A 9,852-nucleotide genomic window follows, 5' to 3' on the forward strand; every position below is an offset into this window, starting at 1 on the left:
AAAAATGGGTAACAAAACCCATTTTCTAGACTCTTGCTCTGCCTGTTTTTAGAGCCAGAAATCTCTACAGGATGCCTGCACAGCACAATCCTAACAAAGCCTATATAGAATTTGTATTTTTCCAGTACTCTGAAGCCCAACACAGAAGTTCAGATTTTAAGACCAGCATTAATTTCACTTGGTTGCTTCTACTGTTGCGTAATTATATTTATTCTGTTTACAGCACTACAGCAACTAACAATATAGGCACTTAAAAAACCCCTAGATTTTTGAAAAGCTTTGATTAAAAAACATTGTTCTACTGCTTTGGTCTTTCTTGGTAAATGCAAGCAATTTTACATGCAAGTCTTCTAATCCCTTTATAAAAGCAAGCTAGAAATATAAAGTGCAATACATCAGTGATAAACATCAGGTATACTTTTAGGGGTCAGCAAATCCATTTTCACTTTTCCCAGCCAAGGGAAATGCAACAACTAAACAGTCGATGTCATTACAAATTACAGACTGGATCCCATTTAAGTAATGAAATTACAGTTAAAAAGCAAATAAGAATGAAAACAACCCAATTTCAAACTATGTGACCTGGCTTTTTAAATTACACATGTTATTTGGGATCTTATCATGACAGTGGTAACCATTACGAACTGGAAAAATGTGAAAACAAAATGGATAACCTATGGAATTAATTTTAATTAAGAAACTATCAGTGGAAAGGAGGTTCATAAACTTGTAGGATTGTCATTTCAGTGGGCAGGAGACCTGTAAGAGAGGAAAAAATCTACTTATTTTCATGTAAATGTATAACTGAAATTTACTACAATAAAATCCCCAATATTATTTATTTGTAATTTACATAATTCAGAAAATAATACTGGCTGAAAACTTGGGTAGTTAAATCTCAGGACCACAAAACGAGGTAATTTACCAAAATACTTTATCACCTTTCCAGGAAGGCACCTTCTGGATGCTACAATTAGCATATTACAAGTTCCTGGTAAATTGTAGTTTCCAACTGAATTACCAACCTACAAAAAATGACTAGTAAAAAAGCAAAAATTCCCCACACTTACATTACAGTCTTCATCAATACAAAATACTGAAAAAAAAAAAAAAAAGATGCTCTTCACACCTCAGTTTATTGATCCACCAAACTCAAACTCAAGACTGTTCCAAAGAAATGTTAGAAGAATGTAAGCGTGCCAAGCCTGCCAGAAGAAATGCTGAATCCATGGCTGACCTTTGACACTCACTCCCATGTACTGCAATGCAGACAGCATTGTTGTTCTGTTACCAGAACAAACTAACTGACTGGGAAGCTCTGGGCAATAGCAAGAAAACTAAATACCTTTCAATCTAAAGCTAGGGATTTTTGAAATAAATTTATAATGCATATAACAAAGCTTCAAGTCACCCTATTTTCAGCTATGCAACCCTCCCCAGGAAATGTATGGAAAATGCATTATATGAGTCATTCTTGCATGTCATTTGCACATTAATAATTTTTTTTCAAGTTTGGTGGCTTTTTAGATTTTATGAATCAATTATTTTCAATGGTGAGATTCAGTGTTGTTCAAAGAAATGTACCAATTTGTCAAGCAGGAATTTTCAACTGTATTTGTGACAGGATGTCAGCTTCTTGGACTCTGCAAAGTGAAACTGGAATCTCCTAAAGGCTCATCCTGACAGTCAGACCAGATGGACCATACTAGCTCCAACAACGAGCAGAAAAGAATATGAAATTCTTAGTAAATAATAAAAAAAAAAGTATTGACAGAATGGATCCAGACAAAGAAGGAAAGATGAGAAAAATACTACATATGGAAGGATGAAATCCAGAACAAAAGCTTAAGATGACAGTTTCCATTTGTTGTTCCTTATGCAGACAGTAATATATCCACAACAAGGTATGAACTGACTGTTACCTGATATTTGAGCATGTATTAAGAAAAAGGTGAGAACATCACTTGCCTGATGAGCAGTCAGTTACACAACACAATGATGGATTCCACTGTGCCAAACAACACACTGAGGTAAAAGATATTGGACAAATCCACAGTTGATGACAAAAATATAATTTCAAAATGAGGAAGGAAAAACAAAATTAGTCAACATACAGTTCACTTTGTATCTGTTGACAATCTTAGCCCCAATATATATAAATATTACATTATTTCGGTTCACAGCCATAGCTATAAAAATATAAATTAAAAATAATTTATATTGTCTTACACAGAAAAATAAATTAGCCAAATCCAGTGAGTTAGCACTCATAATTTTGGAGTGTATAGCTCTGACCTTAGGGAATTGTTACTCTGCACAGTTTTACAGAATTCCAGCATTTTCACTCATGGAGATAACCACTACTTTAGTCATATTACTGCAGTATAACTTTTAAGTCCTTCTACACAACTCTGTAAGAAGAAGTAAAAGAAACTTTTGAATCTTCCATCAGATATGCATATTTACATAATTTTCAAAACTTTTGTGCCTCATATGTATTATAAAATATAAATATAACTAAAGCAAATGCATACAACATACTTTCTTGGTGCTTTACTGTAACATAAATAACTTTAGCAGTCAGCTGCTAAAAATTAATTTCCAATAACAACATCTCAAACAGAAGGATGAGAAACTCAAAATTTCTGTTAAAAGCAAAATCCTTGAAAAAAAATTCCCAATGAAAGAGGGCAGAATAGAGGTGTTAGTATCTCTATCCACCTAACATAAGCTAGTACAACTATTCTTCATCATAAATGCCATTCCCAAAGCAGAGACTTGGGATATTCATAAATATGCTTCAAAAAAAACTTATTCTATAAGAATCTTTTTCTCATCAGCTCCCACACTTACGTCTTCACCAAAAGTATAGTTCACCATGAAATAAACTAAGTGCAAATTGAGATTGTCTACCTCATAAGAGCAATTAGAAATGGCTTAATATTTGTTGAAAATGTTCTCATTGATTCCTCCTTTACTGTGACTATGCCATTTGTGTTAGAATATTTTGTCCTTCCACAAAATTTAGTCAGTCTAAATAAAAATTTTAAACTACTCATAGTTTTAAAAAGCTAACATTCCAGGAACAATCTCCACTTTATCATTTCCTGACCTCCAAATGTTGACTTTCTGAAAATACAGTATTTTACCATTCGATTTTAGGTTCCTAGAATTTTGCCTGTCCTGAAGTGATTCAGTGAATTCTTTTAAACACTGAAATGCAGCCCAGGTTTACTTCAGAATACACAGAAGAGGACTTACCTGCCTGAAATTCTTGCCCCAAACTACATTTAGTGCAGATATTCCAAAACAGTACTTGGTGTTTTTTAAATAGAAATTTTAAGCGTTAAAATCTGTTATGGTGATAGTCTGGTTTCCCACTTGAAAACAAGCCTTCATGTAGAATTTTAAAAGGGGTTAAGATAAACCACCAACTGTAAGAAAACTGTTAGAATTACTAGTAAAATCAACAAAGGAGAAGAAAAATTTGTGCTTTCATCCTTTTACAGGAACAAGATCCCAAAGTTAGTCCATTACACCAGTCACTTTAGCTTTAAGCAAGGAATTAACATTAAGTAACGTATTCTCACAAACTTCTAATGATATGCAAAACTAAATATATTACAGCTTAGATGTTACTGCTATCATGCAAATACCTGAAACAGTTCTGTATCAAAATAAATTTGATTTTTTATCAGAATTCAACTACTCTTGTGGTTCTTTCCAGCTGGACAATCTGCACTTCAAATAAACTTAATACCTATTCTTCTTCCACACACCTTAGTGCAACTCTGAACTCTAAACAAACAAACCAACCCACAGACAATGACACAGGATGAAAATCAAGAACACTGGATATTTGTAAGATACAAGGGTACTAAATCCAGGTATTCTGTGCCATAGTCATGAATGCCCCACTTTTCTTTCTCTACATGTTCTTGAGTTCCACTTTTCTGTCATGAATCAGAAAAGAGGAATTACACTTCTACCAAGTTGTATTAAGAAATAAATACCTTAAGACTGAGAGCACATTCTGTGATTTGGGTTCACACAAAACATAACTATCTTTGACTAAAGATGCTACCTAATCTTCTGTTTCAGTGTCCCTGCTCATACATTCCAAGGCCAGAAACCAAACAACAGGAGAATTACTGTCGTCTTCCTCATTCTTGGGAGGTCAAAGAGACCTGACAGTAGCAGGAGCAATCTCCATGCTCAAGCAAAAAAATGTAATGCAATTGTTAGAAATGAGCATCCAAGATGCCATTACCACAAGAATCATCCAAATATGTTTTAAATATGATTAGTACCAATGTTCATGCTACTAAGCATGTTAGTTATTTGATCTATCCCCTTACACATAATTAAAATATCATGTAGTATTGCACAATATTTTTGCAAATATTATTAAATCTTAAATCTACCATCTTCCATTCTGTTGTATATGTCTAAATGAAATACAGTGAATTTTTGTTACCATAGTAACAACAGAACTGTAGAAATTTAGTTTTGGCATAATTGCTGCATATGTTCATACAAATCACATCTCTTATTCTGAGCATTAGAAATGAAGGCACTTCTTAACTCAATTTTTTAAAAATAGAGCAATGAAGAAACAAAAAATGAGATCAAGTATTTATAGACATATTGTTGTTTAATTCACTCATTTGCTTTTCTTTTATAATTAGGGTATATTTTCCTACATTCTATTAAACCATTAGCTAAGTACTGTTTTAGTTATCTTTTTATATTGATAATTAAGTCAGTTCTGTTGTTGTCATTAGGTTCAAATTATTATTTTAGAATAATAAATATATTATTATTCAAACATCCAGAAAGGGCTATAGAAACTACAGCAAAAAATAAACACACCCAGCAGCCTGGGACACACTTATTTTGTTTTTATCACTTGCAATGAGGTTCACATTGAATAAGGATAAATTTATGTGTGTCTTTAGTTTCAAGAAATAGTAGAAAAGGAAAAAGCACTCTAGGCATGCTGACAGTATTACAACAGCATAATTTTCTCAGCAGCATTAAAAAACACACATTCAACAGGAACAAATTAACTCACTTCAGCCAGCCTATGAGTTATCTACAAACTCCTCTCTACTTCCTTATCAGCTCCCAGAATGAATCTTAAATGTCTCATAAAATCCCCACCCCAAAACAATCTCACAACCCCATGGGACAGATGAACAGTAGGACAGGGGAATTTCTGTTTTCACTAAAGAACTAGAATTCTTTCATCCTTTCCCTTCTCTAGCTTTGTTTGCTCAATAATCAGTACTGATTGTGTTGTTTCAGAGCTACCTTATACTTACCAAGTTTATCATCTGTACCTTTCATTTCAATATTCAGAAATACAAACAAACATAATTTCAGAGATTTTGATAATACAGAACAAAGAGACAAATTCTTATTAACATCAGCACAGATCATTTCTGCTTGAAAAATTTAGGTCTCAGAAACTCAAAATTTTTTCTTAATCCATCTCATACGTTGAACGAAAACCAGCAATCATCCTATGCCTTGCAACAAAGAAATGCAAACTAGAAGTCCAAGAATTTGTTTAGCACACATTGTAATGTTTCTAACTTGAAGTACCAAATATATAATTTTCAGTTTACCTTATCTCCTCAGACCCTTCCCGGCGTGAATGGGCCAAGGTCTTCAAGAACTTGTGGAACTGATCCACACAAATTTTGAAGGATATAACAGGTTCTCAAAAAAAAATTATGATAAACCAAGAATAATGGATAGATGAATGAAAGTTCATACTATTTGAAATAATCACTGTTTTTAACGAGATGTCTCACAGCTGTTGCAAATAACAGAGGAACAACGAAGATTTTTTAACATCCCCATGACCATTAGAATCAGTGAAGCCAGGTTTTCCAGAGATACAAGTGCAACATTGCCTCACAGAAGCCCAGTGTCACTGAGCCTAGTGTCACTGAGCCCGACCAGCCTAGCTTCCCCTGGTATTCCTTTCTGAGCATATGCACAGGACTGCTTTGGAGCTTGGCTGGCTATTCAAGATGTGTCAATCAGTCAGCTGACTGCTACCCAGAGAATATGTACAGGGCTAATTTGTAATTTCTTTCATTCAGATAAGGAAAAAATTTGGGTCTGCCAATTTTCATGAAACTTGGAAGAAGTTAGCATCTTTGAGACTCCTAGCCATCTGTCAAATCTGGCTGGAAGAGACTAAAGCTACCGGAGCACGGGCACTGGCAGACCATATATGGTGACAGCATATACTTTGTTTTCTAAGATATACAAAAACCCCTCCCTCTTTACTTGGAGGGTCCCTACAGTGACTGCAGTCATTTGCTTCATAAGCTTTCCATCAAACTACATTTTGCCAGGATCTCAAACTTTACTATTTCATCAGCAAAACATACACAGGTAAAAAAGAAAAGGATCAGATCTTGCACAGAATAAAAATTAAAGAAAAATATAGGGGAAAAAAGACAAAAACAAGTGAAAGAACAAAGCACGAGGGTGCCGGCAATAGTAAAGAAAAGCAGGTGGGATAGTGCATTCAATGAATGAAAGGTGCTTGCAAGAAAAGCTAAAAAACATATGTTGCACAGGAGGGAAATGGAATAAATACAAAGATACAAAGGTGACAAAGTAAATGGAAGTTAGAGGAAAGAAAAAGAAGAGAATGACAAAGCCTATGGGCCAAAACTGGTATGGGACAATACAAGTAAAAATGACAGAGCATCTGTAAGAGTAAAAAATAAATTGATTACTTAATTAAGCATTTACATAGTTCCATGACAGAGCAGAAGGGGTCCAATTAGGTCGAAAAATTATTTTCTCTTTAGTGATAATGGAAGTGTAGAAGAAATGTTAAAACTGATTCCATTGCAAAATAATGCCTCAATGGATTGAAAGATCTAAGACAATTTCATCTAAATCTAAATCATTTATGACAGATTCATGTCAAATCTGTTAAAGTATCTTTTACTGACAGTTTCTACTAAACATCTAGGCAAACTCAAACCAAGCTTTTTAACCATCTTTATCATTAGTTAGTCCCCCCAATGTATAATATACTCTCCTCGTCACATCTGTATGGACACAGAAAACAACAGATTGCATTCATTGTGTAAACAACTTCTCAAGGATTTAAGAGCTGCTATCGCTTTCCTTCTCTACACTAAATGTCGCTGTTGTCTGCAGGGGCGGCGTGAAGAATGACACGGAATCCAAGTCCAGGATAAAATGGGATTATTTAATTAATTACAGACTCGTTTCTAAAGCTTTGTTCTCAAGAGTGGTATAACGTTATCAGGTGCTTGACCATACACCTCCCAGAGTGATTGGCTGAATGCTACGACACCCATTTCAAAATATTTTCTTCCGTGTGGAAAACAAGACTGTGCATAACAAGTTTGCACCTGTGAGATAAAGGCTTGGTTTACAAAACCCTCTACACTGTTTTCAGCTAGCTTGCATGAGAAAGGAGACTTCCACAAGCAGCTGTACAAAATAGGAACATTTCTCTGCCAGGCTTTCTAGCATCTACAACTAAACAGAGCAAATTCTTCTAAGCTTTTGCACACACCCCCTCCTACCCCAGAGATTATACTTTCCAACTTTTTCCTGCTCTGTTTCTCCAAGTTCTCCCCAGCTGGCCCAGGTCTTTCCAGACATACACATAAGGACGCCACAGCCTTCCAGCTGATGTCTCACCTTTGAAGAATTGGCAATGCTTTTGGTTTCATATCCCAATAAAGCTCTTGCTTCTATCACAACAGCATGACACTGGTTTTCATGGTTAGCACTTCAACCAACAGATATTTTTGTACTTTATCTAGCAAATTCTTGTCCTCTCTATCCATTATTTCTGTTATGGATAGTACTTGGTACTTTTTCTTCCTGATTTACACCCTATTGTCTGACTTCTGAAGATCGTTTCGCATTCCAAATGATCTTGTCCTTCGGAATGCTTGCAGCTCCCCTCCACCAAGATGTTGTGTCAAAGTTGGGAAAGAATCATGTAGTAAGTGCTTGCAGTCTGCATTGTTTCGTTGTTCAGTGCCATGCATAAGACATGGCTTTGCTGGTTCTGTGCTCTTTCAAAGAAAAAAAAGAAAAAGGAGAACATTTTAAAATGCTGATCCATCTCTATTTGAGTTCTCATTTTAAGCTGTATGTATTTTATTGCTTTATGTTTCAGAGGGACGTGAATTTAAATAGTAATTTTAGCCATTATGTATATTATTTAAATAGTTCACTTGCAAAGATTAGAGAAACAAAATGAGTTGAAAATTTGGCAGGATCACGCAATCTATTTAAAATAAGAAAAGGGAACACAACACACCACTAAACAACATGAAATTGCATCTGTGTGTTCTCTAGCTTGAGGAGAAGATCTTGACAAATTCCAAATTGAGTGCTGAGTAACTACAAACATATTCTTGTTCAGTTGGAGTAAGATGTATTTTGTGGCACTGCTTACATCTTAGCAGCTAGTTAAGTCTTGATGTTATATAGAACTTACACAGTCTTAGACTCCATTTTTATAAGGATTCAACATCAAAGGAAAGTCTAACTTACACAATCGAATATAGCTACATTAAGAGTACATCCTTCTACCTGCCATGCAACACAACCACAAAAAATTATTCCTCTGAGACAAAGCTGTAAATGACAGGGAAAAAAGAAAGAAGAAAGAAAAAAGAAAAAAAAGAGGAGAAAAAAAGACTAGAAAAGTAATGATAGACAAAATACCAGCAATATCCCCAAGCTAACTGGAGCTGCTGCTCACTCAAGTAAATCCTTTCTCACCATTATCTGAATTGAGACAACCTAAACGACAAAAAATTTTCTTTAGGAAATGTGATCATTAGCTTTACTGGGTGTTTGTGCCCCATAATTTAGCAATTCAACTTGAATTTTCAAACGAAGCTAAAAAACACACCGTAAAATTAAAACATAAATAGATTTTAAAAACTTTATGTGAGATTTTGCTACCTATTTGAGAAAAAAGAATGCAAGAGAGACTTTTTGCTGGATTTACTCTCTCTCTAAATTTCTTCTTTATCACATATTTGCTCTCAAATACATAATAGTTCAGAATTCAAAGGTCATATAAACATCTATTTTTTGCTACCGGAAGAGTTTTAATTTCTTATCCATAGGCACAGACTGGCATGATCCTAAGAGTCTTTACTCTCCTTGATGGGAGCAATACCAGTGCAAAGCCCTTTTAGAGGTATACAGCTAGCCTACAAATTGAAATAAAATTCTAACATCACCCTTAGAAAGCGGATGCTTTCCCTCATTCTGTCTTCACATCAACAGTTGCAGACCTACCTGTCTTATTATGCAAAATATCAAACCTGAAACAGTCAGCTAGAGTGCAGGTACTGCTACCATGTCTGCTTTTCCTTTAGCTCCATATGAAAGCTCTTTACAAAAAGGCTTACAAATATATACAATGTATATATGTATATATGTGTGCTTTTATATATATGTATATATACATGTATATAAACCACTGACCATCTGACCATCATAGGTACATCTTAATAATACCACACCTTAAAGTCAGGCAAACTCTAATCTCACAGAGGCTGTATAATCTGAAAAGATGAGAGCAAAATTGAGAGCCCCTCAGTAGGGAAGCAGGTTTAGGAGACAGAGGTATCAATTTTGTACATGATAGTGGGACGGTGTCACTGGAGACAACCATGCTGCAAATCCAGGAGGAATGATTTTAGAGGACTCCAAATAAAATACCTTCAAAACCTTAGTGAATCTCTTAGATGCCAAAAGCATACTCAAATAAATAAGGATCTCATTTAGCAAACATACTCATTTTTCCATTTGAAA

This window comes from Corvus kubaryi, unplaced genomic scaffold, assembly GCF_017639235.1.
Source record: "Corvus kubaryi isolate FWS band 111438036 unplaced genomic scaffold, C.kubaryi_AGA036_p1.0 64988, whole genome shotgun sequence".
Classification (NCBI taxonomy): domain Eukaryota; kingdom Metazoa; phylum Chordata; class Aves; order Passeriformes; family Corvidae; genus Corvus; species Corvus kubaryi.